The sequence below is a fragment of the Cololabis saira genome, chromosome 2 (genome assembly GCF_033807715.1).
Source record: "Cololabis saira isolate AMF1-May2022 chromosome 2, fColSai1.1, whole genome shotgun sequence".
NCBI classification, from domain to species: Eukaryota; Metazoa; Chordata; class Actinopteri; order Beloniformes; family Belonidae; genus Cololabis; species Cololabis saira.
Genome location: NC_084588.1, coordinates 4983773 through 4997631, shown reverse-complemented (window position 1 = coordinate 4997631; position 13859 = coordinate 4983773). Strand labels below are relative to the sequence as shown.

Here is a 13859-nt window from a genome sequence, read left to right as displayed (position 1 = left end):
TGACAACATAAGACATAGACACCTGGGAATGGTGCCACCCCGCCGCCGCGCCCGCCCACGCACCCACCGGCCAGGGGAGGCCCGATCCCCGGACCCGGCCCCACCCCCCCCCGCCCCCCCGGGGCCACCCCGGCGGACACCCCAAAGGTCACGGAGTCCCCACAGACGCAGGGGCATGCGGCCCCCGCCCAGCGATGGAGCACCAAGGCAGCAATGCCCCCCCAGCGCAGACAGCCACCCCCCACCCAGGCAGGGCCGGGCCCTCCGAGCGGGACCCCCACGCCCACGGCCCAGCCTCCCCCGGGAAACCCGGAGACACCCTAGCCACAGCCCCCCCGCCCGAGCCCCCCCCCCCGAGCCACTGCCATGAGGTTTGAGAGTTTCAGAGGTTTTTGAAGACCAATGTTTGGATAGACAGACCTGTGTCAATGGGGTTTCCAAGGAACCAAACCATAAAACTGATTTGGTTTACTTATTTCAGTATTTCAGGTTTTATAACGTGTCTTTTTATGACAAAACAGAAAATAAAAAACATTTTATGACAAAAGATTTTGCAATTTCATGAGGACAAAGTTGTGATTTCATGTTAAGACAGTTGTAGTTTTATATGAAAAAATAGTGACTCTTGCAAAAAACAAAAGAAAAATCACAACTTTGTTGTTTTGTGAACTATTTTAGGTGTTATATCTGTAGGTTTTACTTGATGTAAATGTCCTGAACTGTAACAATTTCCAGCAGCTCTGGGTTTGTTCAAATCAGGGACCTCGTCAGGATGATCTTCCGTCTCCATGTGGAACAGTTGCTGAGCTGCAGGTGTTTGAACAAAGACGTATCTCAGGAAAGACTGACGGAAGTGGAGGATTGACATCTCTGAAAGAATGCTCACAGCTAACAGAGTCAATCATCCGTTCACAAATGCATGTCACTTAAGGAACTGACCTCTTCTTTCCTAGCGTCATCCTTTTCTCAGTTTGGCACCGACCCATGGCCGCAGCCTCAGCCGTGTCTACCCAACAACCCAACAAATGTTGAATCTTGTATAACGAATGAAGCTTGACACAGCTTGATTGATCTGTTGGTAGTCTTGCCCCAGATCCAGCGAAGCCAGTCGTCATCATCAAAAACAGTCAAAACCAGAAGATGATTCCCCTGTAGATGTTTTTCACAGATTTGACCATGCTAAATTGAAAATAAAACTATATTTAACACTGCCTCAGAGCCCAGATCAGCACCTGCTGCGGGGCAGAGCACAGTTGATCTGGAAAGCAAGAACATGAGCTAAAGCAAGGACTCCAGAAAGCCTTTCATTGCTGTTTTGTAAAGAAGCACATTTTTCAGAGGCCTCAAGTCCTGCTAGTACTGCAGGACACCCCCCTGACAAGATGTCTTGATGTCCTGGCAAAGGAGAGGAAAGAACAGGCAATGCTCTGCACATGCTATCTCCATCATCAGGAGGCGTATGGTCTTCCAGGACCAGGATCACTCAGGCAAACAGCTGGAATCATGAAGAACCACAGGCAGCCTTGACAGATACCAAGACTCCGGCAGGACAAGGTCTGAACATTCCATGAGGAGTTTGTCTATCTGAATCCTTAGAAACCCAACAGACCCAATAAGAAAAAATAAACCTCAACCTACCTAAATAACCCCAATGGACCTAGTAAGAACAGTTAACTCAAACCCATCCAACTAAACCCAACAGACCCAGTAAAAACAAATAAACCCCAACCTACCCAAATAAACCCAACGAACTTGGTAAGAACAAATAAACCCCCACCTACCCAACTAAACCCAACGGACCAACCATAAACCCAACAGACCTAGTCAGAACAAATAACCCCAACCTACCCAACTAAACCCAACGGACCAACCATAAACCCAACAGACTCTTTTCTTTTTCCCACAGTGAAACAAAAACCTTTGTCTTTACCAAATCTGACACTAAAGTGTTGTACAATTGACCAACTAGTAAACCCTACCTTCCTTAGTTACTGTTGCAAACTCAGATTATCTACACTGATGATGTGTTAAAACTAGGGCTGGGACTTTATCGCATTAATTACGATTGATTAATTAATTACAGAAAAATAACAAAACAAAAAAAAAATAACGCATTTAATCGCAATTTACTTTTTCACTCCAAACAGTGCTGAACGTTTCTCATTGCACAAGTTCCCGGTATAAGTTACCTGTAATACTGATGCACAGTACTCAACACGAGAAACAACAATGGAAGCCGAAAGTCGTTGCTGGGTTCGGTGGGCGGAAATTTTAGTTTTAAAACACTACCGACTGGAAACCTGGATAAAAGCACAGTTGTGTGCAAATTGTGCAAGAAAGAATTTGCCTATCACCAGAGCTCTTCCAGCCTCCGCTACCACCTCAATGCCAAACATGTTGCAGCTAGCACAGACAACGTTCCTAGTTCGAGCAGGCAGTGTCGCCAATCCAGTCTCGACAAGATGCCAGGGTTCAGAGCCGAATTAACAAACTCACTGGCGAAATGGATGCAGTGGACTGTCGGCCACTCTCGGTGGTAGAAGATCAGGGGCTAGAAGCGGTGCTACAGATAGCGTTGGCTGATCCAACTTATGAACTGCCATGCAGAAAAACCATTTCAAACAAGAGTACTCAGCTTCATGACACTGAAAAGCAAGCGAAAGACGATTTATTGGAGATAGCCGAATGTGTTGCTGTGACTGGGGATCATTTGGACCTTGGTAAGCAATACAATTGATCTCGGTGTGACTGCACACACTATTGACGTCACTGACAGCGAATGGCATCTTAAGTATTTCACCCTAACCGTGCAGAAGACGACCACCAGACACTATGCTGAAAACTGCGCGGAGCAGTTTCTCTCTGTTGCAGAGGCCTGGGGAGTTCAACAAAAATCCCTACAATTGGAACAGACAGCGCCCGAACCATGATCGCTGCAGCTAGACAGCTCCCATTTGTATGTATGCCGTGTGTTGCTCACATTTTGCAAAGAACCATCACTGTTTGCCTTGGTGACAGTGGCTTTAATGATATGCTGGAAAAATGTCGCAAAATAGTGGGCCATTTTAAACACAGCCCTGCTAATACAGAGGAACTACACCAGGAGCAAACAGCACTTGGGCAAAAAAAAGAGCCACTTATACAGGACGTTTCCACAAGGTAGAATTCTACGCTGTATATGATCTCTCGTCTCCTGGAGGACCAAGAGGCTGTGAAGGCTACTCTTTGCAAGCAGAAGCACAAACTAACCATGCTGACTACGACGGAGTGGGACCATCCTTGAACCATGCAGGTAAAAACCTACTTTTACCATGAACTGTTTGATTAATGTGATTTATCACTAGTTGGCATATTTTCCTTTTAAAAGCTTTTTGAATTTACTATTGTTTTTGAGATTAAGATTTTAAAAAGGAAAAAATCATTTTATTTAATTGAATCTGTACAGTGATAAAAATAATCCTTTCCTTAACTATCCACTGCAGATATGTGACTGAGCTCCTTGGAGGTGAAACTTATGTCTCATGTTCTATGGTGCGCCATGGAGGTCTCTGATGAGGACCCAGCCTACATGGCGAGGTTCAAGACTGCCTTCTCAAAGGATCTATCCCAGCGTCAAGCAACACTCAACCATGACTGGCTCAAGCTGGCTACAGTACTCGACCCACGCTTCAAGGACTTAAAATGTCTACCCAAAGGAGAGCGAGAAGGGGTGTGGACCAGCCTTGAGGCACTGCTGCAAACAGAATGCAAAAGTGCTACTCCAGAGCCCACAGAGGAGCCAGCAAAGAAGAAGAGACTCCTACTGTGTGCGTCAGACTCTGATTGTCACTGATCACTGATTGTGATGATGATGTTGGGCCTAGCAGTGCCTTGAGCCTCTACAGAGCAGAACCCACCATCAGCCAGACAGACTACCCACTGCAGTGGTGGTCAACTCATGCAGGGGCCCATCCACAACTGTCTGTCCTGGCCCGCAAGTATCTTGCTAGCCCTGCCACAACTGTCCCTTGTGAGAGACCTTTCTCACTTGCAGGTAACTTAGTTGAAAAGAAGAGGACAGCCCTCAGCTCTGAAAATGTCAACATTCTTGTTTGTCTCAGCAACTGGCTGAAAGAGAGGGAGAAATAGGAGGAGAAGAAGTATTGTGATGCCAGGCCAATGGGTTGGTTGTTACTGTTAAGTCACACTAATGTTCTTCATTTTCAACATTTGGCTCTTTATTTCCTAGTTTCTCTCAAACCTTCCGTTTTTTGTATTTGCTCTCTTTCTCTTTTCTTTGTATCAACCATTTCCTGTTTTATTTGGTTTTCTTTACGCTCAGTTTGTTTTTTACTCCCTTTTTTCTGTTACTTTTACGCTTCATGTGTTTTATTTTTCATTTCCATTCCACTTACTTCCACCAAGTTTGTCCCTCATACTTTTCTTTGTCTTCCTTTTTTGGAACTATTTATTCAACTTATTCCCTTCGCTTTTTCCTTTGTTGCCTTTGTTGCCTTCTTCCTCTCTCTGGCTTCAGTGGAAAGTTAATCTGAGCTCACCTTTATGTCAGCCAAGACAATCAGCCCTCTCTGACTTCTGTTCCCATCGCTGTTGACCTCTTGGTCATTAACCTTGGTCTGCCTTAGGGACTCCTCCTGGTTGGACAACCCTGAAACACCTCCCCAGGGCGGTGACCGGGAGACATCCCAAACAGATGAGCCACCTTGACTTCTTCTCTGGATGTAGATGAGCAGCAAGTCAACTCTGAGCTTAGTCTTCCCTGGATAACTGAACTTCTCCTCCTGTCTCTAAAGGGTAGCCTGGCTCTGGCCTGGCAGGAACAGCCTTGGCTCTGACGGAGGGGTTTGTACACCCAAATGATCCGAGGTGCTATATTGTCCAGGGCAGTTGCCCCTAGTAGGGTCTCCCAAGTTCAAATGGTAGTGGGGGCAATTTGATTAATTCTTATGGAGATTAAAAAACGATTAAAAGCTTGATGTCTCTCAGTTGGATAAGGGTCACTTGTGTCCTGAACACCTGGTGGTCAGACCTTTAACCAATGGGCTGAGCTCAGCCTGAGGGAGCGACATAGGTTCACCCTCCCAAGGGCTCATCACAGTACGAGTCAGGCTTTATGTGACTTTGTGGCGTGGTAACCCTGAATCCAGGGATGCCAAGACAGTCATCCACCTACACGAAGACAGTTCCAACGCAAGCAGCTGTCTGAACACAAAAAGAGGAAAAAGCTTCTGCAGCCCAACCGATCACTCATTCTAGATCAATGAGCCTCGATAGGAAGGGGTTAAGTGTTGAAAAACCAAAGTATTGCACAATACGTCTAAATAATAAGAGTTGTATTTGGTCATTAAAAATAATTTCTGTTGGTAAAACCCCACCCCTCTGCAAGATGTTTACAGCTGGACCCCACAGCCCAAGCGTTTCTCAGAAGTGAAGCAACGCTGACCTTCGCTTTGCTGCCATGTTGTGTTTACACTCAGGACACTCAAAAAAATGTTTAGAAGATGTTGCTCAACATTTGGGCAGGGACTCATGGGAGTCCGCAGTAAAAACACTCCAGGAGGCGGTCCTCAGGCTGGTCTGAGCTCGGACTATTTTCATCTCCAGAACAAGCAGAAGCCTGCTGGCAGGTCGCTCATTACAAACCCCTCTGTTCAAACCCCAAACCAAGCCACAGAAGTAAAACAAACAAGTTAGAGCTATCGAGCAGATTCCAGCATTTCCCAATGCAGCGCATCTGTCAGGCTGCATGTCGATGAAAAACTGCTAAAGAGATGCAGAACATCAGAAATGTTCCCATCTGATCGTGTTTTCTCAGAGAACTGGATAGAGATCAAAAACATGTGTGCTTAATAGAAGGTTATATAAGAGATGAACATGGAGCTCCACAGAGGTTTTCTCTCAGTGTTAACAACCTCTGTAAAGGGTCAAGACTATGTCAACACAACACCAAGAGGAAAAGACATCAGCAATGGTCTCACGGAAATGACCATTGCTGCACATCAATCGAGAAAGGATTACAATGGTACATCCAAAGAAATTAAATTGCAGTGTTCTACAGTGAGAACGATTATTCACAAGACAATTGTTAAATGGACGTCAAAGCAAATTTACCCAGAGATGAGAACCAAGGAGCAACATTTGGTTTTCAGGGTTGAGTTTAACATGGAAGCAAAGTCAAGTTGCTGTTTCTCAACTGACCACTAGGGACTGGATCCAGACCCGCAGTTCCTCTAACAACCACAAGTGTCTACATTCAGACCTCCGGTTCCTCTACCGACCAGCAAGGTCTGGATGCAGCCCTGCGGTTCCATCCATCCATCCATCCATCCATCCATCCATCCATCCATCCATCCATCCATCCATCCATCCATCCATCCATCCATCCATCCATCCATCCATCCATCCATCCATCCATCCATCCATCCATCCATCCATTATCTAAACCCGCTTTATCCTTTGTAGTGTCATGGGGGTCTGCTGGAGCCTATCCCAGCTCATTACAAGTGAGAGGCAGGGGTCCACCCTGGACAGGTCGCCAATCCATCGCAGGGCAGGGTCGTTGTGGCAGGGCAGGCCGCCGTTCTTCCCAGTTCCAGCTCCTTCACTCACCAAACATCCAACTGGAAAATAAGTTCGATATCCTCCCCCGTTATCCACCAACCTCGGACAGCCCCAAGGCCTGGGACCTGTAGGCTACCCGCATGCTAGGATTTACTGCTCCACTCCGCTGTTCACTCCGGCGCCACAGCGGAGATGCATCGGCGCTGCTCCGCACCCTGTCCGCCGAGGCTCCACGCCACAGCCGTTACAGTGAGCGCCGCAGCACAGAGCTTGGGGAGTTCACAGCGGCACCCGGACCAGGAGTCGAGTCCTCTCCTCGTCCCCTGTTCACCCACGACTACAGCAATAGTCATAGTCAAGTATTCCATTATCAGACACGTCCGGTTCTTTAATGCTGTCACCTATTGCTTCCCAGTGCCACTGTTCCTGTGATCTTAGAAAAACTCCTGCACCTGTTGCACTCCTTTCCACTCTTAATCAGGAGGATCATTGTGGTTGATTATAACGACACCTCCCGACACCAGTCGGAAGTTACGAAAACTGACTTTTATTGACTTTTTAAACGTGTTGAGCAATAGCAGCAAGGCTTTTTTTTTCCCCTCCTTAACCTTCGGAGTGGGGCGTTTTAGTCGACTCCTGAGTCTGAACACTTGGCTCCAGTCCGCTTTTACCAAAAACAATTTTACCCTATTCTGGAACCGTTCCACATTTTATTGGGCGGACGAGATCCATCCCAGCAGACTAGGCAGCAACGTTTTAGCCAACAACATTCGACACGCTGTCAAGAAAAGTGACTGACTCATTACCCCCTCTTCCTCTTTGTTGCCTACATAGGTCATCAGCCCAAGCACAGGCACCCCCTGTTACCCCCTTTTGGCACCTGTTGCACCAGTCATCAAAGATAATAAACCACAACCCAATCCCATAAAAACTCATATCATAGTCAGGTCTGTTCAAGTGGGACTAAAACTAAAAACATTCCCTCTTACGTTGTGTGTGTCCCATCTGTCCAGAACCTGTAACTGCCTCACTTATAGGGAACACACCAGCAACTTTTAATATGGCTTTATTAAATGTTCTTTCTTTATTAAATACACATTTTTTTAGACAACGATTTAGAAAAGATTTTAGACAACAACATTGATTGTTTATTTTTAACTGAAACATGGTTGGGCACAGATGCACCAGCGGCCTCCCTGCCAAATTTTAACTATGCATTTTCAAATAGGAAGAATAGGAAGGGTTGTGATACTGCCTTAATAGCATCAACAACACTTGCTATTAAATAAATTCAATTTGATCAGTTTGCCACTTTTGAACACCACGCCTTTGATTTTGGCAAAGCTAAAATTGTATGTATTAAATTTACAAACCACCAAAACAGGGTGCTGGCTTCAATAATGATATTGCTGAGTTTTTAGCAATAATCCATTCTTCTTTTAAAATGATTATCATATCCGGTGATCTTAACCTACACATTGACAATCCTAATGACCATTTAGCTAGGGATTTTACTGATCTCCTCAGCCAATGGATTTTACCCTGTGTGCAAATTTTGCATCTTTTCAAGTCTGTTTAAAAAAAAAAGACCAATATTCAATTTACCGTTTTTTAGCAAAATTTTAGAGAAACTTGTTTTTACTTAAAGGGGACCTATTATGAAAAACACATTTTCTCTTGCTTTAACATATATAAAGTGGTCTCCCCTCAGCCTGCCAACTCAGAGAAGGAGGAAAGCAACCAAATTCTGCAGTGTCTGTACAGCCGCCCGGATGAGCCGTCCAGTCTGATGTGGATCTACGAGCCAATAAGATTCTACTCCCGTCGTTACGTAACGAAAATGCGATTTACATCGGTTGGCCTCCGATGCGTGAAACCACGCCCACAACTAACAGCCGGAGCTTCCGCCATTTTTTAGTAGCGGTGTATCGCGTCATTCAGGCAGCCAATCAGCACAGAGCCTCATTATCGTAGCCCCGCCCACTCAGAATCCTGCATAGATAATGAGGTTAGAGAATGGGAAGATAAAGACGTGGTTTAAGACATTCAAGGCCTGTTTAAAATATGTATTAGATGCCATAATAGGTACCCTTTAAATGAAGGATTTTTTGGCAGACATCTATATTTTTGAGAAATATCAATCTGGTTTTAGGATGAACCACAGTACAGAGACAGCTTGAATTAAGATTTTTAATGCACTCAGGTGTAATTTGGACTCAAAATATATCAGTCCTGGTGCTACTGGATCTAAATGCATCCTTCGATACAGTAGATAACCCCATTCTTTTAAATAGACTTAAACACCTGGTAGGTGTCTCTGGGACTGCCCTCAAATGATTTGAATCCTACCTCACAGATTGGAAATTTATGGTAAATATTGATACATGCTCCTCAGGGATCTGTGGTGTTACGCAAGGCCCCATGCTTTTTAATCTATATTTGCTACCACTAGGGGATGTCATCAGGAGACATGGCATACAATTCCACAGGTACTGTATGCTGATGATACACAACTGTTATATTTCCATGTCTCCTGACAACACAATGCCAATTGATGCCCTTTTAAACTGTATCCAAGGTATCAAATCCTGGATGGAAGAACTTTTTTTTTAAATTAATTTTTAAACATGTAAAGCACTTTGTGCTACATTTATGTATGAAAGATGCTTTATAAATAAGTTTGATTGATTGATTGACAAAACATCCTTTCAAACCTGAACCCCCCTATTCAAGAAACTTTCCAGGCAGCGTACTCCCAATTGCCTTTGCTTCCTGTACAAAGTATAAACTTCTCTGGGGGCAGTGATAAAATCTTCTCATAAGTACATGTGTCTCACAAGTGATTTTTCAAACCCATTATTAACATTTAGACTGCAGTGGCTGATGACTCATGTTCGTCTGCCCTGGAGTAACCACAGCAGGAACCACCCAGCAGACCGTGGTGTGAAACCTTCTTTGTTTTAACCAACTCCATCTTGACAACATTTACACTTCTCACATTACACCCCAACCCCAAACCAAACTAAACCTAACACCGAATCAAGCTAGACCAAAACCCATAACCAAACAAAAACCAAACCAAACTAAAAACATATCAAAACCAAACAAGACCCCAAACCAAACCAAACTGAACCCAAAACCAAACCAAACTAGACCCAAAACCAAACCAAACTAAACCCAAAACTAGACCCAAAACCAAACCAAACTAAACTTATAACCAAATCAAACTAGACCGAATTCAAACCAATCTACACCCATAACAAAACTAGACCCAAGGCCAAACCAAACTGAACCCATAACCAAGCCAAACTAAACCCATAACCAAACCAATCTAGACCCATAACCAAACCAAACTAGACCCAAAACTAGACCCATAACCAAACCAATCTAGACCCAAAACCAAACCAAACTAGACCCATAACCAAACCAAACTAGACCCATAACCAAACCAAACTAGACCCAAAACCAAACCAAACTAAACCCATAACCAAACCAAACTAGACCCAAAACTAGACCCATAACCAAACCAAACTAGACCCATAACCAAACTTATCTAGACCCAAAACCAAACCAAACTAGACCCATAACCAAACCAAACTAGACCCATAACCAAACCAAACTAGACCCAACACCAAACCAAACTAGACCCAACACCAAACCAAACTAGACCCATAACCAAACCAAACTAGACCCAAAACCAAACCAAACTAAACCCATAACCAAACCAAACTAGACCCAAAACTAGACCCAAAACTAGACCCATAACCAAACCAAACTAGACCCATAACCAAACCAATCTAGACCCAAAACCAAACCAAACTAGACCCATAACCAAACCAAACTAGACCCATAACCAAACCAAACTAGACCCAACACCAAACCAAACTAGACCCATAACCAAACCAAACTAGACCCAACACCAAACCAAACTAGACCCAACACCAAACCAAACTAGACCCAACACCAAACCAAACTAGACCCATAACCAAACCAAACTAGACCCAACACCAAACCAAACTAGACCCATAACCAAACCAAACTAGACCCAACACCAAACCAAACTAGACCCATAACCAAACCAAACTAGACCCAACACCAAACCAAACTAGACCCATAACCAAACCAAACTAGACCCAACACCAAACCAAACTAGACCCAACACCAAACCAAACTAGACCCAACACCAAACCAAACTAGACCCATAACCAAACCAAACTAGACCCAACACCAAACCAAACTAGACCCATAACCAAACCAAACTAGACCCAACACCAAACCAAACTAGACCCAACACCAAACCAAACTAAACCCATAGCCAAACCAAACTAGACCCATAACCAAACCAAACTAGACCCAACACCAAACCAATCTAGACCCAAAACCAAACCAAACTAGACCCAACACCAAACCAAACTAGACCCAACACCAAACCAAACTAAACCCATAGCCAAACCAAACTAGACCCATAACCAACCCAAACTAGACCCATAACCAAACCAAACTAGACCCATAACCAAACCAAACTAGACCCTTAACCAAACCAAACTAGACCCAAAACCAAACCAAAACAAACCAAACCACAGCCTCAACTCTGATCCACAAAACGTCCACTAAAATACAAATGCCCCCTAGAATTCCCATCCATCCCTCCATCCATCCATCCTTCCATCCATCCATCCATCCTCCATCCCTCCATCCATCCATCCATCCATCCATCCATCCATCCATCATCCATCCATCCTTCCATCCATCCATCATCCATCCCTCCATCCATCCATCCATCCCTCCATCCATCCATCCTTCCATCCATCCATCCATCCATCATCCATCCCTCCCTCCCTCCCTCCATCCATCCATCATCCATCCATCATCCATCCATCCATCCTTCCATCCTTCCATCCTTCCATCCATCCTTCCATCCATCCATCCATCATCCATCCATCCATCCATTCATCCATCTGTCCATCATCCATCCATCCATCCATCCATCCATCCATCCATCCATCCATCCATCCATCCATCATCTATCCATCCATTCATCTATCCATCCATCCTCCATCCATCCATCCATCCATCCATCATCCATCCATCCATCCATCCATCCATCCATCCATCCATCCATCCATCCATCCATCCATCCATTCATCCATTCATCCATCCGTCCATCATCCATCCATCCATCCATCCATCCATCCATCCATCCATCCATCCATCCATCCATCCATCCATCCATCCATCCATCCATCCATCCATCCATCACTTCCTGTCCACGGCCCGTCTCCCTTTAACCCTATGTCTAATCTGATGGATAGTGAGTTCTGATCTGGCCCCCCCACCCAGACCCAGATGTGAGTCTGACCCTGGTCTTTATCCGCGGGGGTCCTCAGTGCCCCCTAAGAGCCTGTTGCATAATTCCTCCTCAGAGCGGATGACTGATTGCCTCATTTTCCGTTTTGACCCTGTTGTAACCCTAACCACCCCCACCCTGTTCACATGGGGACGGCGGAGGCTTGCAGTGAAGAATGTGTGGGGGGTTTCATCTACTGAGCTGAACACAGGTCATCCCCCATATGTGGAAGAATGAGGTCATCAGCGCTTATCAACTCAGATCACAGACGAAGCACAGATGAATTACATCTGGATCACAGTCACAGCAGCGCCAGGTCAGAGGTTTCCACACCTAAATCAGGGACATTAGATAAAACCAGTCAACTGCTTAGATTAAAAGTGAGTCTTAAAGACACAGAGGCCTGATGGATCTCTAGTTTGACATGTACAGTTGCTCTATTTTTGGTACCTGGTAATCCCTAAGTATTCTCTCTATTTCTACTGTAAATGTTTTTCAGATTTGTCTTTTTGTCTATCAATCCATTCACAAGCTACTTCCAACCTGTTTTCATTCTTTATTTAAATTCAGTTCCCAAATTCATCACTTCAATACTAGGTCTGCAAACAATATCCATCCCACCTTTTTCAGGAATACTTTTTCCCAATTTTCAGAGGTCCTCTTTATTGGAACACCGTACAACTCAATATTAGAGAATGCTCGAGCACAAATAATTTCAAAAAACAAATCACAACTTTTTTGTTAACCCAGCTTAGCAAAGTTTAACATCTAATTTCCATGAAACTTCTCTGCACATCCTCATCAGATTCCTGTTTTTCTAGTAATTCAGCTTATTCTCCTTAGTTGTCCTATGTTTTACATATCTCTGTAGATATTGTTTGTTTCATTATAGGAGGACCACTCCACAAGCCCTTATGGGTTTTTTTTGGTTCCTCCTGCACATTTATTCTGTTACATTGTATTTCTTTCTTTGTTTCCTTTTTTTTCTACATACTGTTCGTCGGAACTTTTGGCGGTTGTATATTCTTTTTATGTGCAAATAAACTAAACTAAACTAAACTACCTGGTCCTGAGGAGAACCCTGGAGTTCCTTTTAACCAGGGTTTATTTTTGAATAGAGTTATAATTTGTTCCTTTGAACAACTGATTCCAAATAAACTGAAAATGATTTCCTAGCTCTTTCCCGAATGATGAGCAGCATCTTCCTCTCTAAGAAGACTGCTGATGTCTGTCCCTGCTTTTGTTGGGTTAGCACACGCCTGAGTGCTACAGCGCTGCAAAAACAAAACGAGGCAGGATCAAATGCAGGGGAGCTAACATTTGCCCCTCATAGGTACGACTGGAGGTGGTCCGCCCGTGGCCATGGCGACGGCGGCTTTGGGAAGGTTTCCACTTTTCCACAAAGACAGGGTTATTAAAGCGTCACATTAATCTGCAGATCTGATTATCTCGTTAACTCCGGCACAGAGAGTACAGAGCCAGCTGGCTGAGGAGGCGGGGGCCAGAGCACGCTTACGCGCACACACACTCACACACACACACACACACACACACACACACCTACACACACACACAGGTACATGCACTCATCAGGTTCTTATCAGCAGTGCACAGCAAACACTCAGGCTTTTATTGTGAAGGGGAATCCCACGCCCACCGACACACACACATGCACACACTCCCACCCACACACATGCACACACACACATGCACACACACCCCCCCACACACACACATGCACACACACCCCCCCACACACAGGCACACACGCACACGCACACACACTCCAGGCAGCTATTGTTCATGAACTTTATTCCCCAACACACCACTTCCCGTGAGTGATCGCATCAGCATTCTGATACCAAGACTTTTTGACCTGTGTGAACATTTACACCCCCGCGAAGGGTTGAGAAACTTCTGCTTTTAGTGAGAGGCCGACCCCCTACCCCCC

The 13859-nt window shown here is 44.8% G+C and overlaps 1 protein-coding gene across 1 annotated transcript in view; it reads right to left on the bottom strand.

Moving 5' to 3' along the window:
• The window catches only part of hsd11b2 (hydroxysteroid (11-beta) dehydrogenase 2), a 33312-nt gene that overhangs the window by 18184 nt on the left and 1269 nt on the right, over positions 1–13859 (bottom strand). The gene's annotated exons all lie outside the window — the stretch shown is intronic.